Raw genomic sequence first — 12,747 nt, 5'->3', positions numbered from 1 at the left:
CAGGCCAGAAGTGCCACATGCACCAGTACACCGGTGGGAGGCCACACACACGCCATGGTCCCGCATTCACATTGACTATGCGGGGCCATTCCAGGGTCAACTATTTTTAGTAGTGGTGGACAGTCACTCCAAGTGGTTAGAGGTAGTCCCTGTCCCCAACATGACCTCGGGGAGGACAATCCAGGTGCTCAGAGCTCTCTTTGCCACACACGGCCTCCCCGACGTAATTGTGTCTGATAATGGGCCTCAGTTTACTGCTGCTGATTTCCAGGCGTTCTTGAAGGTGAACTGGATTAGGCACGCCACCTCTGCGCCTTTCCATCCATCTACCAACTGGCAGACCGAACGGATGGTAAGGACGACCAAAGACGCACTCCGGCGCATCATCAGCGGGGACTGGCACCACAGACTGGCCAAATTTTTACTAGCCCAACACACAACACCATGCGTGGCTACCGGCAAGAGCCCAGCAGAACTGCGATGGGGACGGCGCCTCATCACCAAGCTGGACCGCCTACACCCAGACCGGGTAGCAGCCGAAACAGGTAGGGCAACATCACCATCATCACCATCATCACCATCACCAGCAGCATCACTACCATCACCATTGCCATCATCATCCACACACAGGGTCCTCAACCTGGGGGACCTGGTCTGGGCAAGGAACTATGGGGCTGGACATCCTTGGGTTCCGGGGACAGTGGTCGGGAAAACAGGACCCCTTTCATACATTGTAGGGGTGGAGGGGGACAGACGCATAAGGCGACACATCGATCAGCTCAGAGGAAGAGTCCCTGAGCACGTCACACACGCCCCTGAGCGCGTCACACACGTCCCTGAACTCAACGCACACGATCAACAGGAGGACCACACTCCAGGAGGGGTCAACCCAGCTGAGGATGTCACAGGGCAGGGACCAGAGGATGAGGACTTCCTGATGCCGGCTCCTTGCAGCCCTGCACAAAGGCCTCAGGAACCCACGGTCCAAGCCCAGGGGCCAAGCACACCCAGACGATCCACCCGTCCACACAGGACACCAGCCTACCTGTCGGACTATGTGTGCAAGTGATCCTCACACAAGGACACCACTGTTTTTTTTTATATATATACTCATAGTTATAGTAGTTGCATGTTGTTGTTGTTATGTGGGTCTTCTCTAATGGGGGAGGGGTGTTATGTATGCAGGCATCTGTATAGCAACAGCCCTCAGGGGGCGTTGGCCTGGACAGTTTCGGCGGGAAACCTAGGGCCAACCCCATTGGCTGTTAGCTTACCTGGCCAGGTATATAAGGAGGCCAGGTAGCCCTCATTCCTCAGTTCACTTCCCCTTCCAATAAAGAGCTGAACTCACACACCGGCTGGCGTCTCTCTTGCGTCGGACCCACTACACAATAGAAGCAACCTGGAATTAAGGAGAAACTTCCTGACAGTGGGAATAATCAACGAGTGGAATAGCTTGCCGTCAGAAGTTGTGGGTGCTTCCTCACTGGAGGTTTTTAAGAAGAGACTAGACAGTCACTTGTCTGAGATGGTATAGGATCTCCTTCTTGACCAGGTGGTTGGACTAGAAGACCTCCAAGGTCCCTTCCAGCTCTATTCTGATTCAGAATTTTGCAATTATTAAACAAATCTGCCTTCCCCTATTGACTTTGCTTGTCAAAACCATCTGGGAAGGTCACGAATGGTGATCATGTGATCCCAGGACACTGCAACCATAGTAAATACATGGTTGCAAAACATCTGAATTTTGATCACATGACTGTGAGGATTCCATGACGGTCATAAGTATAAGGACCGGTTATAAGTCACTTTCTTCAGTGTAACATGGAATGTAACATGGAATGGTCAAAGACTACCTGCAATTAAATTTTGGAATTCCCTACCAGCATGGCTGGCTTTAAAAAAAGGGTTGGACCAATTCATGGGAGTCCTGGGGATCAGTACTTATTGAGGGCGGCGTGACGATTATCTGCTGGGAGATGGGTGGGCTTCCTCGTGCAGTTAGCGAGTCACTGTGAGATCAGACTGCTGGCCTAGATGGGGCAGAGGTCTAATCCAGCAGGACACTGCTTAACGGAATACAGAGTTGGAAGGGAGCTTGGAGATCTTCTAGTAGTACAACCCCCTGCTCTGGCAGAAAACGCTATACCATTTCAGTAAAATGGTTGTCCAATCTCTTCTTAAAAACCTCCAGTGTCGGAGCATTCACAACATCTGAAGGCAAGTTGTTCCACTGATTAATTGTTCTGTCAGGAAATTTCTCCTTAATTCTAGGTTGCTTCTCTCTTTGATTAGTTTCCATCCGTTGCTTCTTGTCCTGCCTTCAAGTGCTTTGGAGAATAGCTTGACTCCCTCTTCTTTGTGGCAGCCCCTGAGATATTGGAACACTGCTATCATGTCACCCCTCGTCCTTCTCTTCATTAAAGTAAAAATATCCAGTTCCAGTAACCGTTGCTTATATGTTTTAGTCTCCAGTCCCCTAATCATCTTTGTTGTTCTTCTCTGCACTCTTGCTAGAGTCTCAACATCTTTTTTACATTATGATGTCCTCAAGTCAACTTCAATACCTGAAGATTACAGAGCACATTTATTTTGTTTTCTTGGCAATGGTCCTAAACAGTTCCCTTCTTTCTGATTTTTTTTTGCTTGCAGTCTAACCAACTTCCCTCAGATTTCCTCATGGTGTCCTATCCAGTTCTCACCACATCCAATCCTTCTTAAGACTCTGTGAGGGAAATGGGCAGATTCTAAATTTGATAAACAAATACTGTAAGTAAAGGTTGCCAAGGTGAATCCCCCTACCATATTAATTTTATTCAAATAAATTAATTTTAATTACACAATATAAATAATATTAGGTTTTTCTTGGTTTGATCCAGTTTCTTCCCTCTTTCTGCATACTTTTTGGATATGGCCTTTGGCCTGTCACTCAAAAAGCTAATACATTCCTCACCTCACCTATTTTTTTTTTAAAAAAATCCATTTTATTGACAGAACCATTAAAATATTTTAAAATATAAGTATAACTTTGGTGTAAAAATTGATTTTAATATTGGACTACCAACAATTACCCTGCGGGAATCCTTAAATCTATTTTGTTTTTGTATTGATTTCAGTAAAAAAACTTCCCAATCAAATACAAACTTTAATGTGTTAAAGGAAACAAAGGCGGTATTTCCTACATTTCTCATAATGACAAAACAGCTTTTCTGAGTCCATCTGCTAATTGCTGCTTTTCTATCAAGCCGTCTGGAGGTCTGCTATGGTAGAAGCTACTTAATTCCATCACCAGCTCATATTTATCCAATTTCCTAAATATTATTTAGGTGAATATCACATATTGTCTATAAAATTTTGGGTTCATAGTGAAAACTCATTGTTTACCACCAAAGTTTAAGCACATAACCTTCACCTAAACAACAACCTTTTCTAAGTTAGCAACTTTAAGGCTTCAACCCTCAGAATTCTCCAGCCTGTTCCCCAGTCAAAATTTACCAGCTGGTGGGAGAATTCTGGGAGTTGAATCCACATATCTTAAACCTGCCAACTTTTAAAAACACTGGGCTATAGAAGCTGAATGTTGAGTTTTATCTAAAACTGCAATTTCTAACTGAACATGTGCATTTAAATTGGAATTAAAGTTGAATTACACTTATATGCATGAAATATAAACCTCCATTAATAATTTATTCTGGATATATCTTATCAGTGTGTGGTTCTGTGTGTCAAGCCCTCTGAAGTTTATAACATTATGCAACAACTTATTTCATTTTAATTTATCACTGTTCTATCTACAAGCATTGCCTTGGTGATTGTCAACACCCAGGGAAGAATGAATAATTTGGACAAGCTCTCACAAAACCCAAGAATTTCAGATAAGCAAAATTTATGGAGAAGTCTGTTCTGTAGGCTGGAAAGGAGAAGGGTATCTAAATTAAGAACCCTATGTGTAGAAACAGTCTACAAAGCCCCTTCCCTTTTTACTTTCTCCTCTATAGAAATAAAATAATAATAATAATAATAATAATAATAATAATAATAATAATAATAATAATAATAATAATAATAATAATAATAATAATAATAATAATAATGATGATGATGATGATGAAAGTTGAAGAAAGAGATCGAGGGACTAATTCTGGCTGCACAAGACCAAGCCTTAAGGACAAATGCATAAAAAGTCAAATTTGAGAAGACAGCAACAGACAGTAAGTGCCACCTATGCAAAGAAGCTAAAGAAACAGTAGACCACCTGGTAAGCTGCTGCAAGAAGATCGCACAAACTGACTACAAGCAGCGGCATGACAAAGTAGCAACAATGGTGCATTGGAAGATCTGCAAGAAATATCATTTGCCTGTAAGCAAGAACTGGTGGGATCATAAAATAGAGAAAGTCATAGAAAATGATAAAGTTAAACTGCTTTGGGACTTCAGAATTCAAACAGACAAGCACCTGCCACATAACACCCCGGACTTAACAATTGTTGGTAAGAACGACAAAAAAGTCTGGATAGTGGATGTGGCAGTGCCTGGAGACAGCAGAATAGACGAGAAAGAACTGGAGAAGATAACAAAATACAAAGACCTACAAATAGAAATAGAAAGACTGTGGCAAAGGCAAGAAAGGGTAGTACCAATAGTAATAGGCGCCTTGGGCGCAATCCCAAAACAACTGGAGCACCACTTGAACACCATTGGCATTGACAAATTTGCCATTAGTCAATTGCAAAAGGCGGCCTTACTAGGAACTGCTTCCATCCTGCGACGATATCTATAATACCATCAAACATCCACATCTGCCTATCCCAGGTCCTTGGTAAGGACTCGATAGGTAGACAAAAATGCCAAATCCAGTTTGAACATCTGGCTGACTATGCAATGATCAATAATAATGTTGGAAAGGACCTTGGAGGTCATCTAGTCCAACCCCTTGTTCAGGCAGGAAACCCTATACCATTTCAGACTAACGGCTGTCCAATCTCTTCTTAAAAACTTCCAGTGTTGGAGCATTCGCAGCTTCTGGAGGCAGGTTGTTCCACTGGTTAATTGTTCTAATTGTCAGGAAGTTTCTCCTTAGTTCTAGGTTGCTTCTCTCTTTGGTTAGTTTCCATCCGTTGCTTCTTGACCTGCCTTCAGGTGCTTTGGAGAATAGCTTGACTCCCTTTTCTTGGTTTCTCTTTGACTTTCTATTGTTTTTGCAATTGTCAGATTTGTTATCAGGTTTTTTTTACTGATTGTGGGAGAACTCCCACTGATAGTTTCCATTATTATTAGATAATCTCTCTCTATGGGGAGGTTGTGTGATGGCATTCATCAAGTTGAGAGAGGCTGTTTCTGAGACCATAAAATTCTTTTTCATCTCAAGTTTGATTCCTGGTGATTTAATAGGCAGGTCTGTGTAGTTTTCATAACAACAGTGGGAAAATGGCTTGCCACCATCTGCTTCTGGTGATGTATTGACTTGCCAGGCTAGGTCTCTCATAGAATTACCAACAAGCCCCCAACCCTGCTTAGCTTCAGAGACATTTTCCAAGCTCCATGGCTTCTATAATCAAGGTGTTTTTGCATAGCCAGGTATATTCAGTCCCCATGGCAACTGAATAGGTGATCAGAATAGCAAAAAACCATCGGCTCTTTCTAGAAGTGGCACTTTGGATTTTGACAATGCAATCAGCCCTGTAGATGCTGAATCGTGTATATGTGTGTGGTTTTGTGGGTGTGTGATTTTTGGGTGCCCGTGATTTTCTGTCTTCACATTTCCATATGGTAATGAGCAGTTTTAATCTATCCTGTGCTGACAGGATATCAGATTCTTGAGTTAAAATATAGAAACTAGAAAGGGCTAGAAAGGATTTTGGAGGTATTCTAGTCCAATCTCCAGTTCAAGTCAGGAGATATTATACTATCATGTAAGCCGCCCTGAGTCTTCGGAGAAGGGCGGGATATAAATGGAATAAAAATAAAATAAAAATAAATAAATGGTTGTCCAGTCTATTTTTGAAAATCTCCAGTAATGGAGTACCCACAACCTCAGGAGGCAAGCTGTTCCATTGATTCATTGTCAGAAAATTTCTCCTTACTTCTAGGTTGTATCTCTCATTAAGAACTTCCACCTGTTACTTCTTGTCATGCCCTCTGGTGCTTTGGAAAACGAGTCAATCCCCTCTTCGCTGTGATGGCATCTCAAGTACTGGAAGACAATGATGTCCCCCATAATCCTTCTCTTTGATAGGCTAGATATACCTAGCTCCTCAACCATTCCATCATATGATTTAGCTTCCAAATCTCTTATCACCTTTGTTGATAGCAGTGTTCCAATATCTCAGGGGCTGCCACAAAGCAGAGGGAGTCAAGCTATTCCCCAAAGCACCTGAAGGCAGGACCAGAAGCAATGGATGGAAACTAATCAAGGAGAGAAGCAACCTAGAACTAAGGAGAAATTTCCTGACAGTGAGAACAATTAATCAGTAGAACGACTTGCCTCCAGAAGTCATGAATGCTCCATTACTGGAAGTTTTTAAGAAGAGATTGGACAACCATTTTTCTGAAATGTTATAGGGTTTCCTGCCTGAGCAGGGAGGTGGACTAGAAGACCTCCAAGGTCCCTTCCAATTCTGTTATTCTGTTTTTTTCTGCACACTTTCTAGGGCCTCAGCATTTTTTAAATTGCATTGACCAGAACTTGATTCAGTATTCCAAGTATGGCATTTTGCCTCAGATTAGTTTCCCCTCCCAAGACTGGATTCCAAGGAGCCTGATTTTCAATATCCAGGGTTAATTCTGGATTCCACAGAAGACCCTCTAAGCAAATCCACCCTTTATTCTGGTGATCTCAATTCTTTCTGCATGGCCGTGCAGGCTGACAGCCCAGCTACAAATCATCCTACATTTTTTGCAGCTCAAGGCTGGTTGTGCTGAGGATCAATCAATAGTCCAGGCTGGCATTGTTTATCTGTGATCACACTTTTTTCTTTTCCCCAGAGGCATCTTCTCAACAATGTGCTTGATCAGTTGCCCTATGAAGCATTTGAGACAAAACCCAGGGGGAAAGGTTTACATTAAAACCAAGATCAAACCCGATCCCTAGGTAGAAGCAAAGGAGGCGTGTCTTGTGTAGCAGGCGAGTTTCCCTGGAAAATGGCCACCCTGGTTGCTTAGCAACAGCTGGATTGATTAAAAAGACGGAGCCAGCATTCTGGGACATTTCAAAAGAAGCCAGGGGGCGTGGGGAGTGGGGACAGCTACAGTTTGCCTTGGTTCATTTGCAAGGGGGAGAATGGGGTCATTTCTATGGGTGCAAATTCCAAACCCCACTCCTTGCTCTATCCTCGAACGCAGATCACCAGCACTTGACATCCTTCTTTTTAAATTTGATTTTCTGAATTTGCAACCCTCCCCAAGACCCCAATTAGTTTGACCTGAGCTAATTTGGTAAAATTATCAGTAGTCCTCATTTAGTGACTACCTAATTTAGTCACCATTCACAGTTACCACAGTGATGAAAAAATAACTTTGCAATCAGTCCGGACGTTGACAACCATCACAGGTCTGTAAATCAAAGGAAGGCAAAGATAAGGGGATAACCACAGTTGCAGTTTCCCTTAGCACCTGCTTTGCTTAATGACCAATTTGCTGGTCCCAATTGTGGTTACTAAACAAGGAGCCACAGTCTAAAATGAAGAACTCACCCAAGTTGATAGCAAATGGGGGTGGATCTAACTCAGTAAAATAAATCAATGCATATTGAAAATGTTTTTCCTCTACTTTTGGTTCCTAGCATGTCTGACTCAGAGGTGGAATGCTTTTGTACATGGAAGTTCCATTTCCCTATAATGACATCCCAGGCAACTAAAAATATAAATCAATCTGAGAAATTATTCCACATACGAGATCTTCCCAGTAATTCGGTAACCCAGTAGTCAGAAAGCGATGCAGCTTGGAAGCTTGTTTTATTTACAGTTTTCTTCAGAAAACTGTAGTCAGGTCTGGCTTACAAAGGATTAGCACCATCTACTGACTCAGAGTAGAATAAATCTAGTAGCAAATGTTATTAAAAGGCAGAAGCCTTTAACATAGAATGTATAATAACAGGGTTGGAAAGACCTTGGAAGTCTTCTAGTCCAGGGCTTTTCAACCTTTTCACCCATTGTACCACTTTTAGGATATGGCAACATCCGAGTACCACCAGTCACCTAGCAAGGTGTCAAAAACTTGATGACCCAAAAAAAAAAGGAAAAAAGGAAAAAAGTGATGAAGTACAGGTAGTCCTCGAATTACCACAGTTCGCTTAGTGACTGTTTGAAGTTACGATGGCACTGAAAAATGTACCCCCCCAAGCCACAGCCGAGCAAGAGACCTGCCTGCCCACCCGGCGGCACTCTTCCTCCTGCCGAGGTTTGCATTGTTGTGAGCATTTCTGTTGAGGATCGGCAGTGCGGGTGGGGTGGGGGGTGTTTGGTTTTTATTTTTCCCCCCCATCTGCTGGGTGGTTGCAGCAGGTTTTGGTCACTTCACATGACCCTAGGACACTGTGACCGTCATAAATATGAATCCGTTGTCAAGCATCTGAATGTAAATCACAAGACCCTGGAGATGCTGCAACATTCCAGCTGATCGGCGCTTCTTCTGGCCTCAGAAGCACCAGGATCAGCGCCGAGATCCAGCTGGAGCCTGGCGCTGATCCTGACACTTCCACTGAGCCCTGACTGCGCTGCAGCTCCAGCCATCTCTCACTCAGGCTTATGCGGTGCTGCCACCAGTTCAGCTCATTCCCCTCCCCTGCTACCACTTTTCTAGGATGGTCGCATAACACCTGCCAGGTGCCAGTGTACCACAGGTGGTACCTGTACCACTGGTTGAAAAGCCCTGTTCTAGTCCCACTCTCTGCTCAAGCTGGAGACTAGTCTGTACTATTCCAGATAAATGATTGTCCAATCTCTTCTTGAAACTCTCCAGTCATGTAGCGCCCAGAAATTCTGGAGGCAAGCCGTTCCACTGATTAATTGTTCTCACTGTCAGGAAATTTCTCCTTAATTCTAGGTTGGATCTCTCATTAATGATATTCCACCTGCTCTCATGAGCTGCTTTTTAATAAAATTTGTTAGCTGGACAAGGTGTTTGCAGACTTCTTCTGATTTTATGTCAGTATAAACCGATGTTTCTCAATCCTGGCAACTTTAAGATGTGTGGATTTCAACTCTCAGCCAACTGGGAACCATAGTCTAGCCCAGCTCTCTTCCTACAATGTCTACTCAAAGTAATTGATGAGGTAAACCTGTGTCTCTTTTGCTTTTCAGTTCACCTATGGATTGGTAGCAAAGCTGAAAAGAGATTTTTCATTTTGGTGAGATTTTTCTTAAATCCTTGTTTGAAGAAAATATATTTGAGCAAACCTCTGACATGGAAAATGCAGGGCTGGGGTCAACCCTGATGAAGTCACTGAGGGTTTCTTCCATTGCCAACCCAAACTAAAATATGATGTCTTCCTGAGCCAACTCAGAAAGCTCAGACTGCCCCAGGAGCTGCTGATACAGTTCTACAGAGGTTCTACAATAATTCTAGTCTGTTATTTGTACTTCTATAATTGTCTGGTTTGGTACCGCAACCAAACAGGACAGGTACAGACTTTGATGGGTAGTTAGGGCTGTAGAAGAAATAACTGCAGCCAGCCTGTCTTCCATTGAGGACGTGTATACTGCACGAGCCAGAAAGAGGGCTGAGAAAATATCTATAGACCCTCTCACATCCTGGACATAAATTGTTTCAATTCCTCCCCTCAGGATGCCACTCCAAGGCATTGCATGCCAAAACAACCAGACACAAAGGCAGTTTTGGCCCCTATGCCATCACTCTCCTGAACACCTAATCCTTACAGCACTGTCTTATGCCTAAGATATTTACTCATGTAGTAGTATTGCTATTACCTTCTCATCTTTCCTATTACCTATTCCTGTTGTTGTTGTTGTTAGTTGCAAAGTCGTGTCTGACCCATCGCGACCCCATGGACAACGTTCCTCCAGGCCTTCCTGTCCTCTACCATCTTCTGGAGTCCATTTAGGCTCACGCCTACTGCTTCAGTGACTCCATCCAGCCATCTCATTCTCTGTCGTCCCCTTCTTCTCTTGCCCCTCAACCTTTCCCAGCATTAGGCTCTTCTCCAGTGAGTCCTTCCTTCTCATTAGGTGGCCAAAGTATTTGAGTTTCAACTTCAGGATCTGGCCTTCTAAAGAGCAGTCAGGGTTGATCTCCTCTAGGACTGACCGGTTTGATCGCCTTGCAGTCCAAGGGACTCACAGGAGTCTTCTCCAGCACCATAGTTCAAAAGCTCTTATCGGTATCTTATGATTACCACTTTGTTGGTTGTATCTTATGATATATGATTGTATCTTATGATTATGATTTACGATTTCTTGCTTTGTTGTTTGTATGAACTCTGAGAGCTTATGTGCTGGAGACAATTCCTTGTCTGCCCAATAACACTTGGCCAATAAAGAATATTCCAATTTGCTTCTTCACACCATTTTCTTTAGGATTAATATCCATCATATAAATACAATTGAAGGATTCTGAGGAAGAAAGCTATGAAAGAACATTTGCATCTCTGTGGATCATGGCTGACATCAAGAAAACTTTATCTTCTGTCAGCATCTCTGACTTTTTTTAGCTCAGCAACTTTTGAGTCTCACAGTATTGTTCTTTAGGTAAGATAAGGTAGTAATTCTAGGAGTGAGGTTTATTTCTTTAGAAATGGAAGTCCAATACATATTTGTTCTGAGTTTAACTGTCAATCTTGGGTGGCGTTCATCCTTTTCAAAAACTTTGGGTGGGAATTCTCAGATCAGCTACATGCCCACCCCCCAAAAAAAGGAAATGAAACTTGATCTAGTGAATCAGAGGAACTTTTAGACTTTAGAGTTGTGCAAACAAAAACATCCACAAGAAATGGTTGCTGAATCAATTAAATAGGAGTGACTTCTGCCACTGCTAAAATGCTTTTATTCTGTACATTTATTCTGATTCCAGGAGGTGCTAATCCTATCTCCTTTCATACCATTCTTTATCAAGAACGTTCCTAGATCCTTCAATTTGTCTTCATTTGTATTTATTTTTTATTTTGCATCCTGTGTTTAAGGCAGCAAAATAACATTGCTTCCTCCTTCTATTTCTTGACAACAACTGTGTGAGCTGGGTTCGTCTGAGAAAGAGTGACTGGCCTAGCCTCACCTAGCTGGCTTTCATACCTAAGGTGGGACTAGAACTCACAGTCTCCTGGTTTCTAGCTCTAGACCAGAGGTAGGCAATCTCGGCTCTTTTATGACTGAGTCACTATGCTGACTCAGAAATTCTGGGAGTTGACATCCACGAGTCATAAAAGAGCCGAGGTTGCCTGCCCCTGCCCTAGACCAGGGGTCGGCAACCTGAAAAAGGAAAAGAGCCACTGGGAACCGGTTCCATCACACACACAAAAATGTGGGAGCCGCGTGCGTGCGTCCATGCACGCGTATGCGCAAAAAACGTTTTGCGCATGTGCAAAACGTTTTTTCTTGCGCATGCGCGGACGCCCGCGGTTGCCTCTTTTTTTGTGTGTTCCCAGTGGCAGCGGTGCCGCTTGTTCGGAAAGCTGCCGCGGCCCGTTTGCAGAGCTTCCGCCTTCGGCAGCCTGCAAACATGCCGCCGCAACTTTCCCAAAGAGCGGCGCCGCTGCCCGTTCGCACGGAGGTGCGCGCGCACCTCTCCAAAGGTTTGGAGAGGTGCGCGTGCACCTCCGCTCGTTCGGAGAGGTGCGTGCGCACCTCTCGGAACGGGCAGCGGCGCCGCTTGTTCGGAAAGCTGCCGCGGCCCGTTTGCAGAGCTGCCGTCTTCAGCAGCCTGCAAATGTGCCGCGGCAGCTTTCCCAAAGAGCGGCGCCGCTGCCCGTTCGCGCGGAGGTGCACGCGCACCTCTCCAAAGGTTTGGAGAGGTGCGCGCGCACCTCCACTCCTTCGGAGAGGTGCCACTCGGGCGGTGCCACTCTCCATTTGGAGAGGTGCGCATGCACCACTGCCCATTTGAAGAGGTGCTGGGAGCCGCAGGAGACGGCTCAAAGAGCCGCATGCGGCTCCGGAGCCGCGGGTTGCCGACCCGTGCCCTAGACCCTTAATCACTAGACTAGATTAAGTGAAATTACCTCACTGGTATCGCTTACTTTCTAGACTCCTGATCAGGGATAACCAGGGAGGATGGACAAAAAAAATCAAGATAGCTCCATCTGTTTTTATGTGCATCAACCACACCATTTTGATTTTATTTTTTACCAGATCCTGTGGACAGCTTCCTCCCAATCATCTTTATTGTCCTTCCCTGATGCTACTTGTGTATCCAAATCCTTTTAAAATTGTAGTGTTCAGTGTAATGTATTGGGATTTACTTGAACTGCTTTCACGTGTCTTTTGAATGCTGTTTAAGGTTGCTCAATTGGTGTGTCTGTGTAAAGGTCACTGACTTGCCAGACTTGTTGTCGCCAAGAAGATCATTGGAGGATTCAGGGCAGGAATGGGTTCCTTTAAACCTATTGGCCGCCACCTAGTGGCCAACCGTATAAGTAGCTGCGCAGAAGCCTCTGTTTCAGTTCTATTCCTGTTTGCCTCAATAAAGCAATGTTCCTGTTTGCAACCTCTCGTCTCGCTTACTGCCTCCAAAGAACTCACTACACAACATTCAGAATTGGACATCATCCCTGTGTTGAGGACTAATCACTGCAAAATA

Source organism: Vipera berus (assembly GCF_964194415.1).
Source record: "Vipera berus genome assembly, chromosome: 1".
Classification (NCBI taxonomy): Eukaryota; Metazoa; Chordata; class Lepidosauria; order Squamata; family Viperidae; genus Vipera; species Vipera berus.
Note: the sequence above shows the minus strand (reverse complement) of the source record.